The sequence below is a fragment of the Microcaecilia unicolor genome, chromosome 1 (genome assembly GCF_901765095.1).
Source record: "Microcaecilia unicolor chromosome 1, aMicUni1.1, whole genome shotgun sequence".
NCBI classification, from domain to species: Eukaryota; Metazoa; Chordata; class Amphibia; order Gymnophiona; family Siphonopidae; genus Microcaecilia; species Microcaecilia unicolor.
This window is the reverse complement of record NC_044031.1, coordinates 54,591,031-54,616,094: the sequence shown is the minus strand read 5'-3', so window position 1 is coordinate 54,616,094 and position 25,064 is coordinate 54,591,031. Positions and strand designations below refer to the sequence as shown.

General features: G+C 49.6%; 1 protein-coding gene across 1 annotated transcript in view; it reads right to left on the bottom strand.

Moving 5' to 3' along the window:
• ARF1 (ADP ribosylation factor 1) overlaps positions 1-12,285 on the bottom strand; it is a 75,724-nt gene extending 63,439 nt beyond the window's left edge. The window contains exon 1 of the mRNA XM_030197307.1: positions 12,135-12,285. The gene's annotated coding sequence lies outside the window, so the exon portion shown is untranslated. The remainder of the gene's footprint in view (positions 1-12,134) is intronic.
• Between the last annotated feature and the right edge of the window lie 12,779 nt (positions 12,286-25,064).

Here is a 25,064-nt window from a genome sequence, read left to right as displayed (position 1 = left end):
CATATGCACCCTCGCCCACAGCACCACCTCTGTAGTCACAGTCATGGAGACCAGCTGATCCAGGATCTTAGGCCTCAGAATCAAAGACAGAGGAGTCATCCACCTGCTGGAGACAAAAAATATTGAAGAACTGGGGTAGTGGCGGGGGTCTATATAATGGAGCTCAGGTCTGCATTCTCCATCTCCACCTGCTGGTCAATGGACACGACTACCCACACATTCTAGAATAGTGGGAAGCAACATAATGGAAATGTTAATTTGATGTAAGTCACAAAATAAGTTTAAAACTTAATACCTTTCTTCAAAGCAGAGTACAATAAAAAAAAAAAAAAATCAAAATAACGAATTTGCCACGTAATACTAAAATCATAAATTTAATTCTCAAGGCAACACGAAAACGGCATAACCTCATGAGTATGGGAAAATTAGGTTCTTACCTTGATAATTTTCTTTCCTTTAGTCACAGCAGATGAATCCATTAACTGATGGGTTGTATCCGCATACCAGCAGGTGGAGATAGGGAACACTGAAAGTACATGGTGTTCCTGGACGCCCAGCCCCCTCTGCTTTCAGTATATGAAATTTCCAAATCAGAGTGAATAAGAAAAGCAAAATAAACTTTCCTCACAGAGAACAAACGCCCCTGAACCGGAGATTTAACCAAACAAAGGAGGGACGTTATCAACTCCTGCAATAAAAACAGCATGTAGTAACTCTGATAGCTTGTCTTCAAGTACTCCTGATGAGGCACAATGTCTGTATGCAACATCTGTACAAAAACTAAAGTCAGGGAGGGATCATGGATTCATCTGCTGTGACTAAATGAAAGAAAACTATCAAGGTAAGAACCTAATTTTCCCTTGTCATCAACAGCAGATGAATCCATTAACTGACTGGATGTACCAAAGCACTCCCTAAGTAGGGTGGGAACAGGCAACTCCGCGAGCAAGTACTTGCGCTCCAAAATGCGCATCCTGCCATGCTGCCACATTCAGCCTGTAATGCCACACAAAAGAGAGCCGAGGCCAGGTAGCCGCACAACAGATCTCTTGAAGAGAAGAGACACCCATTTCAGCCCACAAAGAGGACATCGCCCTCGTAGAGTGCACTTTAAATGCTTCAGCCGGCGACCGCCCTGAAAGCAGGTAAGCAGAAAAAAATGAGTTCCTTAAGCCAGCGGGCTATAGTGGCCTTAGACGCCGGAAACCCCCTTCGGGGACCTGCCAACAGAACAAATAAATGATCAGAATTCCTAAACTCATTTGACATCTGCAGATACTGCCACAGAGCCCTGTGGACATCTAAAATGTACAATTGCCCAAAGGAGTCCGGAAACTCCTCTTTACAAAAGGAAGAAAAATGGGCTGGTTCAGGTGAAAAGCTGAAACCACCTTAGGCAGAAAGAAAGGAACCGTACGAAGTCACCTCGGACTCCGAGAACTGTAGAAAAGGATCCCGACAGGAATGAGCCTGAAACTCAGACACTCTTCTTGCCGACGTCATTGCCACTAAAAAAAAACTGTCGAGAGACACATCCTTCTCAGAAGCCCATTTAAGAGGCTCAAACGGAGATCGCTGGAGCGCCTTCAACACGAGCCCCAGGTTCCAAGCCGGACAGAGCAACCACAAAGGAGGACGGAGATGAAGCACCCCTCTGAGAAATCAGACAATATCCGGAAGAGCAGCAAGGGACAAGCTGGAGACTTCCCCCGGAAGTAGGCCAACGCTGCCACTTGACCTCGAAGGGAATTGTAGGCCAAGCCCTTTTGAACCCCGTCCTGCAACAAGTCCAGCAAAAGCGAGACTGTCGCCAGAGTTGGCGAGATAGCCTTTGGAGTACAGCACGCCTCAAAAGTGCGCCAGATCCGAGCATAAGTCACAGAGGTAGACCGCATGCGAGCCTGCAAGAGCTTTGCAATGACTTTATTAGAATAGCCCTTGTCCCTCAATTGCGCCCTCTCAAGAGCCAGGCCGCAAGACCAAAGCGGAAATGATCTTCCACAGCCACCGGACCCTGAACTAACAAGTTCGGAACCTGAGGCAAAGGAAGAGGGGCATCCACCAGCATCTGCCGGAGATCCGCATACCACGGACGCCTTGGCCAATCCGGGGCGATGAGAATCACCAATCCTCGTGCAGGCGAATCCGAAGTAGTACTTGCCCTATCAAGAGCCAAGGAGGGAACACGTACAGGAGGCGCGAAGGTTGAGCCAGGGCATCCAACCCCACCGAGCGAGGATCTCTCCTTCTGCTGAAAAAGCGAGGGACTTTGGTGGTTACGCTTGATGCCATGAGGTCCAAGCCTGAAGTCCCCCATTTGGAACAAATCTGAAGAAAAACTTCTGCCAGTTCCCATTCTGCCGGGTTGATTTGATGTCTGCTGAGGAAATCGGCTAGTACGTTGCTCTGACTGGCTACATGAGCCGTGGACAGCAGCTCTAGGTGGCGCTCGGCTCAGTCGCCTCCGCAGCCAGGGCAATGCACAGAATGCCGCCCTGACGATTGATGTGGGCCACTGCTGTTGTGTTGTCTGACAGAACTCGGACAGGAAGACCCTTCAGCGTCCTGTGGAAGGCCAGAAGAGCCTGGAATATCGCGTTCAGTTCCAAGCGATTGATGGACCATCCCGCTTCCGCGGTGGACCACAGACCCTGAGCAAAGCATCCCCGGCAATGAGCTCCCCAGCCCAAAAGGCTGGCATCCGTTATCACCAGACTCCAAAAAGGAAGAGCCAGTGGCATCCCCTGCCGCAGCATGCTGTCGGAAAGCCACCAATCCATACTGCGCTGGGCAGCAGGAAGCCACCTTAGTCTGCGTTGGTATTCCTGGGAAATCGGAGACCATTGCTGAAGCAGACCAAGCTGCAGCGGCCTCTTGTGAGCTCTCGCCCAGGGAACCACCTCTATGGTGGCCGTCATCGATCCCAGGAGCTGAACAAAGTCCCAAGCTCGAGGGCGAGGCATCCGTAGGAGCAGGTGGACCCGATTATGAAGCTTGAGACGCCTGTGTCGGGAAGAAAAACGAACCCCAAAGCCATGTCTAACCGGACCCCCAAATACTCGAGAGACTGAGAGGGGGGTCAGGTGACTTTGGGCATATTGACTACCCAGCCCAGAGTCTGAAAAACTGTAACAACTCTGGCTGTGGCAAGTCGGCTTCCATCTGCTGAATCCGCTCTGATGAGCCAGTCGTCGAGATAAGGGTGAACTCTGATACCCTCTCGCCTGAGAAAGGCAGCCACCACTACCATCACCTTGGAAAAAGTCCAAGGGGCAGTTGCTAGGCCGAAAGGCAAGGCACGAAACTGGAAATGTTGGCTCAATACCGCAAACAGGAGAAACCGCTGATGCGGCAGCCAGATGGGAGTATGCAAATACACTTCCTTGAGGTCCAGAGACGTTAGAAACTCTCCTGGCTGTACCGCTGCACTGACGGAGTGCAGGGTTTCCATATGGAAGTGTCGCACTCCTAAGGCCTCGTTGACTCTGCATAAGTCGAGGATAGGTCTGAACGACCAGCCTTTTTGAGGCACCACAAAATAGATGGAGTAGCGACCGCAGCCGCATTTGGCGGGAGGAACCGGAATCACCGGTCCGAGCTTCAGCAACACCTGCACGGTCTCGTTTACCGCCACCCGCTAGATGGCAGTTCCGCATCGGGACTCCAAAAAACGCGTCTCCCACCAGGGCAACAAATTCTAGAGGGTAACCTTCTCTGATCAGGTTCAGAACCCACTCATCCGAAGTAATCTCAGTCCACTCCGCGAGAAAGAGGGAGAGACGACCCCCTACTGCGGGAACCGGCGCCCCATCATTGTGGACGTCGCCCATGAACTCCTGGACGTTGCCTGGACACCGCAGCACGTTGTCCGAACGAAAGGAGTTCCTCTGCTAGAAAAGGGTACGTTGACCAAACCCCGCAGAGTGCCCTGGGCGATACCTGCGAGCTTCGCAAAAACGTGGCCTGGAAGAGGAGGGAAAAGAAGGACTTTTGGAAGAAGGCCTCGGCCTATCCTCAGGCAACCGTTGGGACTTAAGAGTCCACTAGATCCTTAATCTTCTCCTAATCCTCCCCAAATAAAAGAAGGCCCCGAAAGGGTAACCTCACCAGCCTTTATTTAGAGGCCATGTCAGCCGCCCAATGCCGGAGCCAAAGAAGGCAGCGGGCAGCAACTGCCACCGAAATCTGCTGAGCTGAAGCTTTGACCAGATCATAAAGGGCATCAGTCAAAAAAGACAGGGCATACTCCATCGGTGGGCTGCTCAACCGCTTGCTGCAACTAGGAAAGGCAGGCCCGGGCTGCATAGGAACTGCAAATAGTCGCAAATAAGAACAGGCCCGAGATTTCAAAGGACCCCTTCAGCACGGATTCCAACCGCCGGTCCTGTGTATCTTTCAAAGCGACCCCTCCCTCCACCGGGAGAGTAGTCTTTTTAGTCACAGCCAAGACTAACGCATCCACTTTAGGCATCCCAAAGAGGGCCAACTGACTTTCACTCAGAGGGTAAAGGTGACACATAGCCCTGGCCACCTTCAAGGGACCATCAGGGTCAGACCATTGAGCTGAAATAAGCTCTTGGATGGAAGCATGCACGGGAAAAGCCCGAGAAGGCTTCTTAGTACTAGCCATCCGAGGATAAATAGAAGAGGCAGCGCCCTCGTCAGGATCTTCAATACAAAGGGCCTGTAATGCATCAGAAATGAGAGCTGGCAGCTCGTCACGGTGGAAAATCTGAACCGCTTTAGGGTCATCCAACTCCTGTGGCAAGCAGCCATACTTGTCTGGATCATCAATCCGTGAGGGCCTGCCAGACCCCTAAGACTCCCCGAAACTAGACCACGGGGGAGAACAGGGTGAAGAGTCCCCCTCGGGGTATTCACTCGTCTACGCTTAGCGTAAGCCAAAAGCTTGGGGGAAGAAATAAAGTCTCCAGCAGACGTTGGGCTATCAAGAACTGGAGGCAACCCAGTCGGAAAGGAATTGCAGGAGCCTCAGGCAGTGGCTCTTTTTAACAAAAGCCTTATGCATCAGCAGCATAAATTCAGGGGAGAAAAACTCACCCTGTGCTTCCGCCCCCACATTTGGGGAAGCGGAGGCAATAGCTCCTCTAGAAACCTCAAAACGAGGCGTTCCCCCTGCACTCAGACCCCTCTGCAACTGCAAGGGTCGAGTCATGTGGCACCTCCAAGATGGCGCCCACTGCCAACTCCATCGGGCGGGAAGAATCACTGCCTGCCATGCTCGTGCCAGCATTAGCATCAAGGCAGAATGCTGCAAACCCCGCTGCTGATCTGCATTTCCCACAGTGGGAGCAGCGCTTAACCCCTTCAACAGCCAAACAGAAAACAAAATGGCACCTTCGCATCAGAACTTACCCCGCACAGAGCGTTGTCAGCGGGAACCTCCCCGGAGGAGCTGGGCACCACTCTCACCTGAGGAGACTGAGTCCAACGAGCTTCGGTCAAGCTGCACCGAACCAGGAGCTCTGGAGAAAGCCTGTTTTTTTTTTTTTTTTTTTACTGTGAGGAATGTTAGAGGCAGGCAGCCAGCCACAGAGGAACTCCGGGAGGAGGGGGAATGGGGTACGGCAGGGACAGGGAAAACCAAGTATGCCTTTAAAGTGGGCACCACCAGCCACAACACCCCCCCCCCCCCCCCCCCCCCCCCCCCCCCCCCACTGGGTACAGGAGCCACCCCAGGCAGAAATCCAGGAGCTGAGAAAGTGACGTCCACACCTGCTGGGAGATAGAGATATACTGAAGGCAGAGGGGGCTGGGCGTCCAGGAACACCATGTGCTTTCAGTGTTCTCTATCTCTAACTGCTGGTAGGCGGATACAACCCATCAGTTAATGGATTCATCTGCTGTTGATGACAAGGAAATTCCCTTTACCTCGTATCTCGAGACCCCTGACAAAGCAAGGCAGCACATTCTTGAACAATCTGCAGACTGAATGCAGGAAGACCCAGGCAGACAGAACTACAATAAACAATACTACTAAGTACTGTAGTCCACAACACTGACCTAAAGATTTCAGTGGGTAACAAGAGGTTTCAACTTACTCAACATTCTAATTTGAATTCCTAATCAGATTTTGTGATTTAAACTTTAATTCTGAATCCAATGTCATCCCCAAACTTCACACTTGCTCAGAAATCCACAGAAGTTACTAGATAGTGAAATTTGTGATGGACTGCTCAAATCTGAATCATGACTCACCAACAATCTGTTGGTGAGTCATGCCATTCAAAAATCTCTTGCAAACCAACAGAGTCAAAGTCATCAAAGGAAAGATTAACTGAATACCATCTGCACATATATGATAATGAACACCAAATGAGTCCATAACAGTACCAGATATAGATAACAATGAACCTTGCGGCACCCCAGTTTCCAGACAACTTGTTCCTGACCTAAAGGGATAGGATAAGATATACCGCCTTTCTATGGTTACAATCAAAGCAGCTTATGTATTATACACATACACTTATTTTATACCTGGGGTAACGGAGAGTTAAGTGACTTGTCTAAAGTCACAAGGAGCTGCAGTGGGAATACTACTACTATTATTTAGCATTTCTATAGCGCTATAAAGCGTACGCAGCGCTGCACAAACATAGAAGACAGTCAGTCCCTGCTCAAAGAGCTTACAATCTAGTAGACAAAAAAAATAAAGCAAATAAATCAATTAGTGTGTAGAGGAAAGAGGAGAGGAGGGTAGGTGGAGGCAAGTGGATACAAGTGGTTATGAGTCAAAAGCAATGTTAAAGAGGTGGGCTTTCAATCTACATTTAAAGATGGTCAAGGATAGGGCAAGACATAGGGGCTCAGGAAGTCTATTCCAGGCATAGGGTGCAGCAAGACAGAAGGAGCGAAGTCTGGAGTTGGCAGTAGCGGAGAAGGGAACAGATAAGAAGGATTTATCCAGGGAACGGAGTGCACGGGAAGGGGTGTAGGGAAGGATAAGTGTGGAGAGACACTGGGGAGCAGCAGAGTGAATACATTTATAGGTTAGTAGAAGTTTGAAACGGATAGGGAGCCAGTCAAGCGACTTGAGGAGAGGGGTAGTATGAGTAAAGCAACCCTGGCGGAAGACGAGACGGGCAGCAGAGTTTTGAACCGACTGGAGAGGGGAGAGGTGACTAAGTGGGAGGCCAGCAAGAAGCAGATTGCAGTAGTCCAAACGAGAGGTGACAAGGGTGTGAATGAGGGTTTTGGTAGAGTGCTCAGAAAGAAAGGGGCGGATTTACCCAGTTTTCAGGCTGCTGCACTATCCGCTAGGCTACTTTTCCATTACCGTACATCCTGTCTCTGGTCATCTAAAAATTACTGAAACCACTGTAGTATGGCCCCTGCAAGGAAAAATGGTCGCAGGCCATTGATCATAAATGGGTGGCTTGTTTACTCTTTCTAAAAAATACTAGAACTAGGGGGCACACAATGAAGCTACAAAGTAGTAAATTTAAAACAAATCGGAGAAAATATTTCTTCACTCAACGTGTAATTAAACTCTGGAATTCTTTGCCAGAGAATGTAGTAAAAGCAGTTAGCTTAGTGGGATTTAAAAAAGGTTTGGATAGCTTCCTAAAAGAGAAGTCCATAAGCCATTATTAAAATGGACTTGGGGAATAGAATAAGCAGCATAAAATGTAGTGTACTGTTTTGGATCTTGCCAGGTACTTGTAACCTGGATTGGCCATTGTTGGAAACAGGATGGTGGGCTTGATTGACCTTTGGTCTGTCCCAGTATGGCAATACTTATATTGAGCAGAATAAATAAAGAATTATCACCATGGTCTAATTCCTAAGAACATCTAATAAAGGGGTTAGCAATACACCTACAATCCCAATAAGCGATGAGAAAAACCAGTTATATATAAGCACAGCATACATCCTATAGTGTTATACAACATATAATCAGTATGCCTAGGTGACAGAGTGGTGCCTGACCAGTGCAGACTGGGGAGAATACAGTTCAGGTCATGTAGTTGAGAGGAACAAGATAGGCAACACACATTGCTGCTCCCCTAAGAGGAAGGAAAGGGGGAAACAGCGGGGTGTAAACTAGAACTGAAAAAAGGATTCACACTATTTAGTCCAGAGAATTAGTTCAGTAATTTTCAACAAGAGTAAATTCTCCGGCTGTCTCCACAAATTTGATATTGATCAGCCCACTCTGGACAGCTGACCTGCCAATTACAGCATAAGTATTTTTCTAACCAACTGAAAAGCACGAAAAAGGACGTATGTTTTCAACCCTGATACCTGCTTATTTGCGATGAAAACCTATGCCCAATCTTGAAATGAAGCAATATACAGTAGCTAAGTCTATCTAGCAGATTCAAGTACAGTAACCAAGTCCTTATAAAAATTCAGGTGTTTACATAACCAAGTCTTTCTAGAAGGCTATGCAGACCCTAAAAAGGCAGATGTTTGGGCAACAGCTACCTCGGTGCAGGCCTTCCCATTTTCCCTTAGAGACCTTTCACCCTAGCCCCATGCAGTAAATATCGCAACAGACTTCCTTCAACTCCTTTAGGCCATGATTTACTATACCTCTGTTCCCAGTCAGTGCCTAAGGAGAAGAAACCTCACCAAATCCAGCCTTTAATAATGCACCACTGCTGAGTTGGCAAAAGCACACAGCCAACAGCCTCAGTCTCTTTCAATCATCTCCAGCCTGTTCTCAGCTCGTATGTCTCCTTTCCCCTTCACCCTATACACAGCACACTCACGCTCCCCTCTGTTCCCAGGATTCTCCCTGTCAGCTCACCCTCACGCATTTGTTATGAGTGAAGGTGCTTATCTCTATGGAAGAAAGGAAGACATTAAATATGGAATCAGAGAATAAAATGTTATTAGCAACATGATTAAAACCACTGACAATGAGTGTGACTATGCTGAGGCCAACAGTTGGACTATTGGCATGGTGTGGAACTATGGCATATAATAAGCATAATAATTGCTGACTGCCTTGGTTGTGATGCCCGTGTTCAATTATGAAGGAATGTAACCTGCATGGTGTGGTGGCTGTAGTTGTGGCTGCCTTTTTTGGCAGACTGGATGAACCATGCAGGTCTTTATCTACCATAATACGAAAAACAAAAGTGAGATAAAGAAAAGAATTAAAACTACAATGAACGGAACTGATTTTTCACCTGAAATAGAAGTCTTCACTCACCAGTCCGAGGGCCGCTCGTAGATGCTAGCACATCCATGCGGGCCATGGGGACAGTGCTTGTGACCCCTTAAGCAGGCGACATTACCCACAGACAGATGGTCTCATGTCATGTCCTTGCTTGGTGCTTGTTTGATATAGATTGTGTTTGCATAAATCAATCCACTGAAATCATTGAGTCATCTCTCACTTCTTCCTTATCTATCATCATCATTTACTGTGTTACTCCCTTCATGAAATGATATGTAAAAGCACTCTGGCTACAACTCATAATGACCCCCTTTCATAATGCCCCTTCATTTCTAGAGGGTCTCAACCCTCCTCACCCTGCCATTTTCTTCTCCAGTCATTCTTCCATGCCACCAACCACACAGCTTCCTTCCCCTCCCTCCTTCACCATGTAGGCTGCGTCTCCTCTGAACCATTCAGCTTTCAGTAAACTTTATAAAACTTCATAATTCCCCTCTTCATTTCTCTCTTCCTATTCTTTTAATTAGATGGTACACTGCATAGAAGCTACTATGTTATACATTGGTGGTATATCAAGTAATCTACTATAATAAAACGCACCCTCAACGTTCTGAAGCTGACTCAGTGGCTTCAGTGAAGGGTTCGTTATGGTGAAGCCAACCGACTCACCATGTCTCTCTGCCCCGCCCTCGCGTCACAACGTGATGACGTCGAGAGCAGAACACTGACACACCCTCCCAGCTCACCAACAACGCTACCCCCCCCCCCCCCACTCAACAGCTGCACTCCCATGCCTCCAGAATTAGCCGCCCTCCCGACCTGAACAGGTAAGTGAAGGAGTGAAGATGACTTTAAAACTTCGTTGGGAGGGGGCCTATCTATACACACAATTCCACTTCAAAAACAGCCCTTCAGGAACGGCAGCGGAGATTTCTCAAATGTGTGGGGATGGCGGCAGAAGGCGACCCCGCGCACATACACACAAGCGTCTCCGTAGAACCGGGCCACCCTCCACAAACTAACACGCGCTGCCTGAGTGTCACGAACCGCCCGTACCCAGCGGAGCCTGGCCTCATGCTAGGCTCCTATTACCTGCCGATAACCCCATGCTTGGCCAACCAACTAAAAAAAAAAAATTTGCATAAACCTCCTCCCTCCCGCCGCCAACGCCCCACCGGGACAACGCCTCCAGCCCATTCAACCCCAAGGCTCGCACCATACTGTACTGGTTTTTGGCATCATAGAAGGGGAAGACCCTGAAACTCAGAGGGGAGGGCCCCTGGCAAACACACTCATTCTCACACACTCGCACATTCACTCTCTCTAACTACACACTCTGAGGAAAACCTTGCTAGTGCCTGTTTCATTTGCGTCTGAAACGTGCCTTTTTTACTAGTTGTAAATAAACCAACACTAGTGTTGAGACACTGTCTCATGTGACTTGCACATGAGTTTTTGCATTGAATGACTCCGATTCATGGAAGCACATGGAGCAGAAAAGAAAATATCCTGTTTAGACAGCAGCAGAAAGAACCCAGGCCCCAACGGAAGTTCTACCCAGCTAGGGATTTGCCCTGTTAGGTATTAACTATTAAGGATTTTGTATGCTCATTAACTAGTGGTAAAGTAGAGAATAGACATTTCACTAGTGCAAAGTATAGCAACGTAATAACTGTAATTTGAATATGTTTTTATGATCGTATATTTTGGTCATTATAAGCAGATCCGAGGGAAGGAGTCTTACCTCATGAAAGCCTGTCAAATGTATTTTTTCAGTCTAATACAGAATTCTGATATTTGTTTTTTTTTTCTTGTGTAGTCAAGTGGACTAATATTATTACCCTGTAGCTGAAAAAGATCAGTTAAGCCATCCAGTCTGCCTTGTTTCCCCTGTGCACCTACCAAAGGGTATATAGTACAAGTGCTGGCCACAGATAATGATCACTTTTCATACAAACTCAGATTATCTTACTCCTAAAAGCCTGCTTATTTAAAGGAGCTGTATCTTTCTAACAAGACCTTCATAAAGCATAGGTCACTCAAAAATGTTCACAGGATGACAAACTGCTGGTTAATTTTTATTTTGAGAAAGTGAAGGCACAATATCTTTTCAAAATCTGAAAAAGTCCATCAGTGCTTTACTTTCTTCTTCTCACTACGTACAATTACCTACTTAGTAAAACCCCTCCAAAACACACTTTAACTGAAATGTCAGTACCCTAGTCAATTCTACCAATTTTAAAAACCACAACCTGTGATTTCACATCAGCACAAAGCTACACCTTAAATCCCCCACGACCTGGCACTTCACCCCAAATTAATTCCCTTCAACGTGTCACATCTTTCGTACATACTTTTGAACATTAAAATGAAAGGCTACAAATACAGCGATGTACACCGAGCCAACTTATTACCCTCTTTTCTCAAAATCTCGGGGGGGCCACCCCAATACCAGCTGTCTCTAAAGCCCTTGGCTATGGTTCACGGTTACTTCATTTGAGGCTGGAAAAGTGTAAAACATTCTCAAAACTCCTGAAGATGAGTGTCAATACTACGCGGATTTGTAGGCTGCGCCAACACGCAAAATCTATGCGAAGGCCTACCGGAAAAAAAAGTCAGCGACAGAGACCCGCGGGTGTAGAGTAGCGGAAGAAACTTTAAGTCCTACGAAGCAAATGGCGCCGCCACTTCCTGCTGGGGAGGTTATGGAGTACATCTCAGAGGGTGGACACGGGTTTTCTTTAAGCGCCTAGTAGACCGCGCTTAGCTGCCTAAGCGACAGCCTCTCTATGTACCGTAAAGAAAACGTCCCCATCCCATTAACAACCATAGACGCGGAAAAGAAAAACACCCAGAAGCGGCCGGACACCCCCCTCACAATATGAACTGTAGGCCCAGGCCCGTTACCAAGCGGCCGTCATGTCCCGCAAGAAACGTCTCGCGTTTCTTCTCCACGCCTCTACCTTGGGATCCCCCTCATTCCTACCTGCTTTCTGCCCTGCCGTAATTTCTTCTTCACTCGCTGCCTCTATCACACTCCGGCTTGTTACCCACAGCTTCTCCTCCGAGGCGTTGGTTTGGGCTTCCACAAGATGGCGGCACCCGGCGGTCGGCCACGTCAGTACCAACCGCGGTGACACCTGGGAAATCGGCGATTGCGTCACGGCCCACAGCCAAACCCTCATACTATACTATTTTTCACAAAAAAAAAAAAAAGTGAAGGAGAAGTGCGTGACAAACCAATCAGCTCCTGAGTACGCTGGCGGGTCATGCGCTGGCCGTTGCGTGTTTTTTTTTCTTTTGCTGCAACGCAAACTTTATTGATAGAACAGACCCTATAGTGCACAATACTACAGAGTGGGGGTTTTAATATAGCGAATCACAATTGCGTTATTTAGTTATTACATTATTTGTTTTCTTTTTCAAGAGAAGAGAAGTAGCCTAATAGTAACAGCAGCTGGCTGAGAACCAGGAAGGCTTGGTTCCAATCTCTGTTGCACCTTGTGACCTTTGGGCAAATCCAGGTGTCTGCTGACAGTGATTTGGGCCCTCAAGCTGTAAAGGTCATAGGCCCCTAACTAGGGTTACCATATTTTGTCCCCCAAAAAGGAGAACACATGCCCCGTCCCCACCACACACCCGCCCCGCCCCGCCCCTTTCACACCCTCACTCCGCCCCCTGTCACACTATCACTCCGCCCCTGTCACATTTTCCCCACCCCCTGTCACATACCCCATCGCCCAGTGGAGTAGCAAGGGCGGGGCAGTGGGGGCAGTCCGCCCCGGGTGCCAGCGGATGGGGGGGTGCTCCGTTGAGAGCCGACAGCTCTCATCTTCTGCCACTACCCTGCCTTTTTTTTTTTTTAAAATCCATGCATCAGGATTTGGTAGTGGAGAGGTATTAAATTCTGTATAAAGCTAAACTGAGAAGATTGGGGAGAATTGTCAACATAATTGGATGATGACTTGAAGTATGTTGTTAGCCTGTAGACGGATAAGTCTGGGGAGGGGGGGCTATTGTGGGGTTAGGGGAGAAAAGCTGTAAAATTCCAAGGATGCTAACTTGTATTGAGTTGTTCATATACAGCATGATATGTTTGAAGAATAACTCAGTGAACGTATTGAACAGTTGTGATATGCTGAAGTTTCAATAAAACCGTTTAAACATTTTAAAAAAATCCATGCAGCGATGCAGGCAGCGCCTCGCGTCTGCCCTGCGTGTGCTGTGAAAGGGAAAACTGCCTCGCTGGCGTCGGGCCTTCCCTCGCTGTGTCTCGCCCTCTTCTGAGGTAACTTCCTATTTCCTCGAGGGCGGGACACAGCGAGGGAAGGCCCGCTCTCGTCGGGGGGGGGGGGGGCCCAGAGGGGAGAAGGGGATTGGGGAGGGGTGGGGGAGCTCAGAGGGGTGCTCAGAGGGGAGAAGGGGATTGGGGAGGGGAGAAGGGGTCTGAAGCTGGAACTGGGGTCTGACAAGGGGGCAGGAGGGAAAATGGGTCCGTGCCTGGGGCAGGTGGGAGAATGGGTCTGGGGCTGAAAAGGGGGGATGCAAGGCATGTGGTGGACGAAGGGGGCTGGAACTGGGGGCTGAAAAGGAGGGTAGTTGGGATAAAGGGGCTAGTACTGGAACTGGGGGCTGAAAAGATGGGGCAGAGAGAGAGGGGACAGACCCTGGATGGAAGGGGGGAGCGTGAGGGAGGGCAGACTTTGGATGGATGGGAGAGGGAGAGCAGACGGATTGAAGGGGCAGAGAGAAAGGGCAGATGGTGGGTGGAAGGGGGAGAGAGAAAGAGGGCAGACTGGGGCAATGGTGGATGGAAGGGGCAGAGATAGAGGGCAGATGTGGATGGAAGGAAGAGAGAGCTGGCAGACTGGGGCAGATGGTGGATGGAAAGGGCAGAAATAGAGGGCAGATGTGGATGGAAGGGAGAGAGAGGGCAGACAGTGGATGGAAGGGACATTAGAGAAGGCAGACACTGGATGGCAGAGAGAGAGCGAAGACAGATGCTGGATGGAAGGAAGACAGTGAAAAGAAGATGAGGAAAGCAGAAACCAGAGACAACAAACTGTAAATAAAATATATATTTTTATTTTTTTGCTTTAGGATATAGTATTGTAACTGTGTTAATAAATGTTTATAAATAGAACATGTAAATAAGGTAATCTTTTTAGAACATGTAAATAAGGTAATCTTTTTATTGGACTATGTTACTATGTTATTGGACTAATTTTAATACATTTTGACTTAACTTTCAGAGAACAAAACCCCCTTCCTTAGGTCAGGATAGGATACTGTAACAGCACTATACTGTATTGACCTGAGGAAGGAGATTTTGGCCTCTGGAAGCTAAATGTATTAGTCCTATAAAATGGTATTATTTTATTTTCTGTATTTGTTTTATTTCTATTTGTTAATTTGTAAAGTGGTGATTGGTATTTGTTAGTTTTTTCAAATTTACATCTGTTGTCTTTATATTTTGCACAGTACTAGGGGACATTTTCTGTTTCTGTGGTGTTGCATTGTATGCAGAGTCTAGCATCGGGGGTTCAGTTTAATTTTTGTCTAGGCAGATGGTGGGTGGAAGGGGGAGAGAGAAAGAGGGCAGACTGGGGCAATGGTGGATGGAAGGGGCAGAGATAGAGGGCAGATGTGGATGGAAGGAAGAGAGAGCTGGCAGACTGGGGCAGATGGTGGACGAAAGGGGCAGAAATAGAGGGCAGATGTGGATGGAAGGGAGAGAGAGGGCAGACAGTGGATGGAAGGGACATTAGAGAGGGCAGACACTGGATGGCAGAGAGAGAGCGAAGACAGATGCTGGATGGAAGGAAGACAGTGAAAAGAAGATGAGGAAAGCAGAAACCAGAGACAACAAACTGTAAATAAAATATATATTTTTATTTTTTTGCTTTAGGATATAGTATTGTAGCTGTGTTAATAAATGTTTATAAATAGAACATGTAAATAAGGTAATCTTTTTAGAACATGTAAATAAGGTAATCTTTTTATTGGACTATGTTACTATGTTATTGGACTAATTTTAATACATTTTGACTTAACTTTCAGAGAACAAAACCCCCTTCCTTAGGTCAGGATAGGATACTGTAACAGCACTATACTGTATTGACCTGAGGAAGGAGATTTTGGCCTCTGGAAGCTAAATGTATTAGTCCTATAAAATGGTATTATTTTATTTTCTGTATTTGTTTTATTTCTATTTGTTAATTTGTAAAGTGGTGATTGGTATTTGTTAGTTTTTTCAAATTTACATCTGTTGTCTTTATATTTTGCACAGTACTAGGGGACATTTTCTGTTTCTGTGGTGTTGCATTGTATGCAGAGTCTAGCATCGGGGGTTCAGTTTAATTTTTGTCTAAATAGAAAGTTTATGATTACTTATCCTATAGTGGATTAGGGTGTATTTGTGTTTGTGAAAAAGACATGGCTTTCGGTTGGCATTGACTATGCAAGATCGACGATCTGTACTAATCTGTCTGTTTTCGTTTTACAATAGGTGAATTGATGTTCTAGTGTTCACTGTAGTGTTTAAGATGCTTTTCTTTTCCTTGTGTGACTCATACAAATTACTGCTTATGGTATGGTACAATTGCTCTATAGGTCCTGAGTGTTTTATATTCTTGGTATACCTAGTACTGGATTTGGGGGTGTTAAAAAATGACCGGCCCCCCGTCACCCCCTTCCCTTACCTTACTACTGCCCTGGTGGTCTAGTGACCTCTTCGGGGCAGGAAAGAGCCCCCTCTTTCCTGCCCAGAGTGCTGCCCTGCATGCATCCTTCCTGTTGGTGATCCTTGGCGCCGATTCAAAATGGCCGTCGAGAGTTGAAGTCTTGCGAGGCCACTTCAACTCTCGGTGGCCATTTTGAATCGGCGCCGAGGATCACCAACAGGAAGGATGCATGCAGGGCAGCGCTCCGGGGCAGGAAAGAGGGGGCTCTTTCCTGTCCCGAAGGCGGAAGAGGTCACTAGACCACCAGGGCACTAGTAAGTAAGGGAAGGGGAGGCTAGCAATCTGCCCGTTTGTCCGGATTTCTGGACAAACGGGCAAGCTGGCAGGCAGGCCATCCGCCCACCAGCCTGCCCGTTTGTCCAGAAATCCAGACAAACGGGCAGATTGGCAAAACCCGCCCGGTTGCCCAGACATGCTCTCAAAAAGAGGACATGTCCGGGTAAATCCGGACATATGGTAACCCTACCCCTAACCACCTATCAAAACTGATTAAATTAGATGGAAGCTAGGGGTGAGCGGGCCTCCCCTACTGCGGTGGGCCCTCGGGCAGTGCCCTGTTGTCCCAATGATCAGTCCGTCCCTGGGCAAGCCAGTCCATTAAAGACATACCAAGGCACAAGCAATGGGTCCCCGGACCCCGACTCCAGCTCACACACTCCCAGAGCTGCCAAGGCTGGAGTCCCGATTTTTGAGAGGGAGATTTTTAGTACACGCCCCCCCAGCCCCGCCCCATTGTTCATTGGCTCTGTCCACTCTACCTCATAGCGCTGCCCCCTGGCATACCTCAGTCCCAAGGCCATTCCAGAAAATATTTTATTTACACCAGTAACAGCAGGGATGGGTAAGAGCAGTGCTTTTTTTGTGCCGGTATGCCCTGGTATGGTGTACCGGCACCTTTTTTCCCAGGGCCAGCTCAACTGCACCCCGACAGCCCTCCTTTCCGTTCCTGCCGCCCTGCATTTAAATCTTTTACCTCAAGTCGCAGCGGTGGCAGTGAAAGCAGCAGGCTCACTTCCAGTCTTCCCTTCCCTCTCAGTGTCCCGCTTTCCTCTGATGTAATTTCTTGTTTCCATGAGGGCAGGACACTGAGAGGGAAGAGAAAACTGGAAGTGAGCCTGCTGCTTTCACTGCCGCTGCTGCAATGAGGTAAAATAAAAGATTTAAACACAGGGCGGCAGGAACTGAAAGTCGGGGAGCTGAGGGCGGGCAGGTGGAGCTAGGTATGGAACTGGAACTCGGGAGCTGAAAAGGGGGGCAAGTGGAGGCTGGGGTGAGTCACTGGACATGGATGGGAGGGGAGGGGAGGGGAGGGGAGGATAGGGGGCAAATGAGAATCGCTAGACATGGAAGGGAGGGGAGGAGAGGAGAGGGCAGGGGTAAGAGGAGAAATCGCTGGACATGGATGGTTAGGGGAGGGCAGGGGAGAGAGGAGAGTTGCTGGACATGGATGGAATGGGAGGGGAGGATAGGGGCAAAGGAGAATCGCTGGACATGGATGGGAGGGGAGGGCAGGGAAGAGAGGAGAGTTGCTGGACATGGATGGATGGAGGGGAGGGCAGGAGAAATGCTGGACATTGATGGAGGAGAGGGAAGACAGGAAGGAGATGCACCTGGATGGAGGGGAGGGTAGAGAGGAGAAATGCTGGACATAGATAGAGTGGAGGGCAAGGAAGAGAGGAGAAATGTTGGCGGGAAGGAAATACAGAGGAAGGAGATGCACACGGATGGAGGGTAAGGGAGAGAGGAGAAATGGTGGACATGAATGGAGGAGAGGGAAGACAGAGGAGGAGATTCACATGGATTTAGGGGAGAGAGGAGAAATTCTGGACACGGATGGAGGAGAGGGGAAAGAGTTGAAATGCTGGACATTGATGGAGTGGAAGGAAGAGAGAGGAAGTGAGATGAACATGGATGGAGGGGAGGAGAGAGGAGAAATGCTGGACATGGAAGGAGGGGGAGAGGAAAAATGCTGGACATGGATACATAAGAGGGAAGAGAGAGAAAAGAGATGTTATGGAGGGGCTAGAGAGTAAATTTTAAGGGGCTTTGACGTTAAGCCCCCAGAAAAAAATTTTCTTCACTCAATGGTGTAATTAAACTCTGGAATTCGTTGCCAGAGAATGTGGTAAAGGTGGTTAGCTCAGCGGAGTTTAAAAAAGGTTTGGACGGCTTCCTAAAGGAAAAGTCCATAGACCATTATTAAATGGAGTTTGGGAAAATCCACTATTTCTGGGATAAGCAGTATAAAATGTTTTGTACTTTTTTGGGATCTTGCCAGGTATTTGTGACCTGGATTGGCCACTGTTGGAAACAGGATGCTGGGCTTGATGGACCTTTGGTCTTTCCCAGTATGGCAGTACTTATATACTTAGCTTCAGAACTTTTAGTACAGGAACAGTGCTGGGCAGACTTTTACGGTCTGTGCCCTGAGAAAGGCAGGGACAAATCAAACTCGGGTATACATATAAAGTATTACGAGTGGAGGAGTGGCCTAGTGGTTAGGGTGGTGGACTTTGGTCCTGAGGAACTGAGTTCGATTCCCATTTCAGGCACAGGCAGCTCCTTGTGACTCTGGGCAAGTCACTTAACCCTCCATTGCCCATGTAAGCCGCATTGAGCCTGCCATGAGTGGGAAAGCGCGGGGTACAAATATAACTAAAATAAAAAAAATAAAATACCATGTAAAATGAGTTTATCTTGTTGGGCAGGCTGAATGGACTGTTCAGGTCTTTATCTGTCGTCATTTACTATGTTACTATGGATGGAGGGGAGGGAAGAAAGAGGAAGGAGATTCATACTGACAGAGATGAGGGAAAGGGAAAGAGGAGGAAAAACTGCAAATGGATGGAGAAAATAGACAAAAGCTGGATCTACTCTATACCTCCTCCAGTCAAGTCCGAGGCTAATGTGGGTGTGGCTACCATAGGTGCGGCACCATAGATGGTGACCCCACCCATAATGAGTACCAGTACCTTTTTTCCTACAAAAAAAGCACTGGGTAAGAGAGAGAGCATCTGTTCCCCCAGGGACATAACGCGAGGCGGCATTGGCCCCCTCACTTTGAGCTTAAGCCCACTCCAAAATTGTAGCACTGATTTATTATCAACCAGATAGAGAGAAGAGTTTTCAGTTTTGGTACAGTATAAGTCATCACAAAAACAAAATATAAGAAAACCAATGGACTGCATTAGGGGCTTACAGCCCATTTAGTTATGTTTAAATATAAGAGATCTGCATGAAACAAAATATTTATTTTTATTTTGACATAAAAACCACTTCCTTAGCATTCCTCTGGACCGACCCAGTGATTGACTGATGGGTTGTGCACGCCTTCCAGCAGGTGGAGACTGAGACTTCTGACTCATCAGAGATAGCCAACAAGAGCACTTGCTAGATAGAAGAATCCAGTATTCTCAGTCTCCAGCAGGTGGAAGGTGGTGAACCCTGTCATTCTCTCTTATTTCTCTTTTTTCTCCTTTTTCTCTTTGTGTTTATATAAAAAAAAAAGGAACACGTTTTAAAGTTCCTTTCTTTCTGTGCACCTATTGTTGGGAACCTAGTTGAGGTAGGGGTCCATGGGGGCGGTTACCTCGGGGGTGTTACACCCGGGCGACCGGGTCCCTGCCCCCAGTCCTCCCTGCTCTTGGTAGGCTCACTGTGTGGGTCTTTCAGCGGCTCAGTCTCTTTGGGGTAAGAGATTTTGAGCTTGGGAGAAGCAGCCACATTTAGTTGTGTTTAAAAAAGAAAAAAAAAATCTCGGTGGGGCAGAACTGTTCAGTGAGCGGGCAGTACAGCACTTCTCTTCCCTGAGCAGCAGGAGTCAGAGTGTGCCGAAGCTGTTCGGCTGGCATGGCTGAGAAGCTCAAGCGCTGCGCAGTTTGTCAGCGCCATGGCGTTGGCAGAAGTGGCCATTGGAAGTTCTGCACTGCCCTAGAGAACATATCGGACCCGGGTCCTTCGGTGGCGGTTTTGTCTCTTTCGGGGGGGGGGGGGGGGGGGGCGCTGATTCGGCTGGTCTCTCCGAAGTTTTGGTGGGAACTGCCACCATTTTGGCTCCTTCAGCTAAACAGCAGGTTTCCCGGTCTCCTCCTCTTGTTCATTCTCAGTCTGCCGGCATTTCTCTTCTGCCTACCAGCTCTGGGGAAGATTTTCCCCCTGAGTTTGTGATGCAGATGTATAAAGCTTTTCTGTTACAGCAGTCGGCTCCTCCTTCCTGTTCTTCAGGGGTCCTGGGACTGGGTCAGATTGTGGCAGCAAAATGGCCTAGAAGATCCTGGGATCAGGATGAAGATTGGGAATCTGACCCAGAGCACAGCATGCTCTGTTTGACAGACCAGGATTTGCCCCAGGGGGATTCCCTGGAAGACTTTTTAGATTGGCTCTCTAGTCCCTGGTGAGGACCCTTCTATTCTTAGAATTTTTCTCAAGGATGATCTTCAGGAGTTAGTTTCCCTGGTGTTCTCCACTTTGCAGCCTTGCAAGGTGGCCCTCCTGTTAAAGGGAGTCCACAAGCCAGGAAAGAACTTTCCCATGCATCAGGATATTCCATATCATCAAGCTGATCAATCCATAGACTGGTGGGTTGTGTCCATCTACCAGCAGGTGGAGATAGAGAGCAAACTTTTGCCTCCCTATATGTGGTCATGTGCTGCCGGAAACTCCTCAGTATGTTCTCTATCTCAGCAGGTGGTGGTCACACACAGCAGCAGCTCTGGCTAGGCCTCCAAGCCTAATCCTTAGGTTTTGTTGAGGCCTGGGGTTGAGGGCTCTTTTGAGCAAGTGCAAACCTGGTGGTGCCAGGTCCCTCCTTTTCTCCCCCCTCCCGCTGGCTCCGTTAAAAAAAAAAAAAAAAAAATTTTAAACGTCCTTAAAGGCGTTTATTTCGACGTTTATTTAAACGTTCATTGCAGCTACTCACTGGGACACCAGTTCGTTACAGCTCGGAGCGGCAAGCAGGTAATTTTACCTTTTTATAGCGGGCAGGGGGTTCCCCGATTCTTCTCCTCGTGGCATATGGCGTCGGAGGGCGAGGGCGCAAAGGGTCGCTCCCCGGATCGCTTCTAAAGGGGATGCGGGGGTTTTACAGCCTGATTCGCCCTTGATGGGTGACAGCTTAGTGACCGATGAATGTCCCGGTCCTTCCTCCGGCGTGGCGGTTTTTCCTGCCATAAACGCCCATCCCCCGCTCCTCGCCTCCGCCATCTTGGCCGGCCACGCGGCTCGGACGGCTTCTTCGTGGGCCGCCCTTGAGGTTGGAGACATTAATGCCATGAACGCCCTTAATTTGGGCGACGGCACAAAAGCGGCTAAAGTTAAGCGCCGTTTTTTTCCCGCGCGGCTCCTTCGCGGAGTGTCGCGCCGGACGCCATTTTGGATGCGCAGCATGTCTCTCCCCCGCTCGTGTGAGCGCCGGTTGAGGGTGCGTCTAGGGCTGTTGCCCAGGCTGCGGAAGTGCACAGTCTGGGGGGTTTCTCCCCCGAGTTTGTTTTGCTGCTGCATCAGGCTTTCCTCATGCAAAACGCTGCCCCTGCTCCCTCGTCTGGTAAAGAGGTTGAGGTTCCCAGAGGTAACGCCCTCGGGTTGATTCCCAGGCCTTGGAGGACTTTGTCTCCTCCGATGTAGATGAGGGCAGCGTGTCTGAGGTCTCCCAACGGTCCTTGCGGATTCCTTGGAGGAGATAGATCCCCGCTCGGATGGAGCGGATGACCCCTCTGCAGCGCGGCTTTTTAGCCCAGAGGATTTGCCCAACCTGTTGTTACAGGCCATGGACACTTTGAAGATTTCCTCTCCGGAGGACGTCTCTCCCTCAGCCCCTGTTGGCTCTGCCATTATGCTGGGGACGAAGCGCCCGCCTAGAACCTTCCACGTGCATGATGCCATGCACACCTTAATTTCGGCTCAATGGGATGTCCCGGAAGCGAGCCTTAAAGTGGCTAGGGCTATGTCCCGCCTCTATCCTTTGGCTGTGAGTGAACGTGAGGCCTATCTGTGGCCTACCGTGGATTCTTTAATCACTGCGGTGACTAAGAAAACGGCTTTGCTGGTGGAAGGTGGCACGGCCCTAAAGGACGCCCAAGACAGAAGATTGGAGGCGGCCTTAAGGTCGTCCTTTGAGGCAGCTGCCTTAAGTTTGCAGGCCTCTGTTTGCGGCTCCTATGTGGCCAGGGCGTGCCTGACTATGGTGCAGCGGGCTTCCCCCTCGGATCATTCCTTGAGGGCTGATTGGCCGGCCCTGGAATCGGGCTTAGCCTATTTGGCAGACTTGCTGTATGATGTCTTGAGAGCCTCAGCTAAAGGCATGGCTCAGACAGTCTCTGCGTGGCGGTGGCTTTGGCTGAAACATTGGTCTGCTGACCACGCCTCTAAATCCCGCCTGGCTAGATTGCCTTTTAAAGGCAAGCGGCTCTTTGGGGTCGAGCTGGACAAAATCGTGACCGATCTCGGCACGTCCAAGGGCAAGAAATTACCAGAGGTCAGGGCTCGGGCTAGTACTCGTCCCGGTACCTCCAGAGGACGGTTGCAGGAAGCCCGTCGGTACCGCCCGGGCAAGTCGGGTTCCTCTGCCCCCTCTTCCTTCAAGAGGAATTTCTCCCCCAAGCAGCATTCCTTTCGCAGAGACCGCCGTCCCGGAGGGGCTCCCTCCGGTCCTCCCCCAGGGTCTCGTACCCAATGACGGGGCCTTGGTCCACGCCCCAGTGCAGATTGGAGGACGGCTGTCCTCGTTTCGGGGCGAGTGGACCACAATAACTTCAGACGCGTGGGTGCTGGAAGTCATCAGAGACGGCTACAAGCTAGAGTTCTGCCAACCCTTAAGAGACGGGTTCGTACTCTCTCCCTGCAAGTCTCCGGTCAAGCTGTGGCAGTGCAGCAGACCTTGGACAATCTGATCCGCCTGGGCGCGGTCGTTCCGGTGCCAGAAAGTCAGCTTGGCAAGGGACGTTACTCCATTTACTTTGTGGTACCAAAGAAAGGAGGTTCTGTCCGGCCTATCCTCGACCTCAAAGGGGTCAATCGGGCCTTGAAAGTGGGGCACTTTCGCATGGAGACTCTCCGCTCTGTTATAGCGGCAGTGAAGGCAGGAGAGTTCTTGGCCTCCTTGGACATCAAGGAAGCGTATCTGCATATTCCCATCTGGCCTCCTCATCAACGCTTTCTGCGTTTTGCAGTCCTGGGACGACACTTCCAGTTCAGAGCCCTCCCATTCGGGTTGGCTACTGCTCCGCGGACCTTTTCCAAAGTAATGGTGGTCATTGCGGCCTTCCTACGAAAGGAAGGGGTACAAGTCCATCCTTATCTGGACGACTGGTTGATCCGAGCCCCCTCTTATGCAGAGTGCGGCAAAGCTGTGGACCGGGTAGTTGCTCTTTTGAGCTCCCTGGGATGGATCTTCAACTGGGAGAAGAGCCAGCTGCGCCCGACTCAGTCCCTGGAGTACCTGGGAGTTCGATTCGACACCCAAGTGGGCAGAGTGTTCCTGCCAGACAATCGGATTGTCAAACTTCAGGCTCAAGTGGACCAATTCCTAGTAGCCTCTCCTCCTCGGGCTTGGGACTATGTGCAGCTGTTGGGCTCCATGTCGGCCACGATGGAAGTAGTGCCCTGGGCCAGGGCTCATATGAGACCACTTCAGCAATCTTTGCTGCGGCGCTGGACTCCGATGTCGGAGGATTATGCCGTGCGCCTTCCCTTGGACCCAGCAGTGCGCAAGGCGCTGAGCTGGTGGATGCAGACAGACAAGTTGTCTGCGGGAATGCCTCTGGTGACCCCAGAGTGGATTGTCGTCACGACGGACGCCTCTTTGTCGGGCTGGGGAGCCCACTGCTTGGGAAGGACAGCGCAGGGGCTCTGGTCTCCTGCAGAGGCAAAGTGGTCTATCAACCTCCTGGAACTCAGAGCCATTCGGTTGGCGCTTTTGGAGTTCATCCCGGTACTGGTGTTGAAGCCTGTACGGGTCCTGTCAGACAATGCCACGGCTGTGGCCTATGTCAACCGCCAGGGAGGTACCAAGAGCGCCCCTCTAGCCAAGGAGGCTATGAATCTTTGACAGTGGGCGGAAGCGAACCTGGAGCAGCTTTCAGCGGCCCACATTGCCGGAGCCATGTATGTCAAAGCGGTCTTTCTCAGTCGCCATACCTTGGAGCCCGGAGAGTGGCAACTATCTGCTCAGGCGTTCTTGGACATCACGAAGCGCTGGGGCCAGCCGAGCCTAGATCTGATGGCGTCATCGGCCAATTGCCAAGTGCCGCGCTTTTTCAGCAGAGGACGGGACCCTCGATCCCTGGGAGTAGATGCTCTTCTCCAGCAGTGGCCGACACAAGAGCTCCTCTATGTGTTCCCGCCCTGGCCCAGGTTGGGCAGGGTGCTAGACCGGGTGGCAAAGCCCCGGCAGGGTAATCCTGGTGGGTCCGGATTGGCCCAGACGTCCCTGGTATGCGGACTTGATCAGGCTCTCAGTCGAACGATCCTCTGCGGCTGTCAGTGGAGTAGGGCCTGTTACATCAGGGTCCCGTGGTGATGGAGGATCCCTCCCCCTTTGGGCTTAAGGCCTGGCTATTGAGCGGCAGCGTCTGAGGAAGAAGGGCTTCTCAGACAAGGTCATCGCCACTATGCTAAGAGCGAGGAAGCGCTCTACTTCTACTGCTTACGCCAGGGTTTGGCGTATCTTTGCAGCGTGGTGTGAAGCAGGCTCACTTTCTCCCTTCACTGCTCCAATTTCTTCAGTGTTGGCGTTCCTGCAAGAAGGTCTGGAGAAAGGCCTGTCGCTCAGTTCCCTTAAAGTCCAGGTAGCGGCTCTGGCTTGCTTCAGGGGCCGCCTGAAGGGTGCTTCCCTGGCTTCGCAGCCAGATGTGGTGCGCTTTCTCAAGGGAGTTAATCACCTGCGCCCTCCTCTGCACTCAGTGGTGCCTGCGTGGAATCTCAACCTGGTGCTAAGAGCATTGCAGAAGCCGCCTTTTGAACCCTTGTCAAGGGCATCTCTGAAAGACCTGACGTGGAAAGCAGTCTTTTTGGTGGCTATCACTTCAGCCAGAAGAGTTTCCGAGCTCCAGGCGCTCTCATGTCGAGAGCCTTTTCTGCAGTTCACTGAGGCAGGAGTGACTATTTGCACAGTGCCTTCCTTTCTGCCCAAGATTGTTTCTCGCTTCCATGTGATTCAGCAGCTCTGTCTCCCTTCC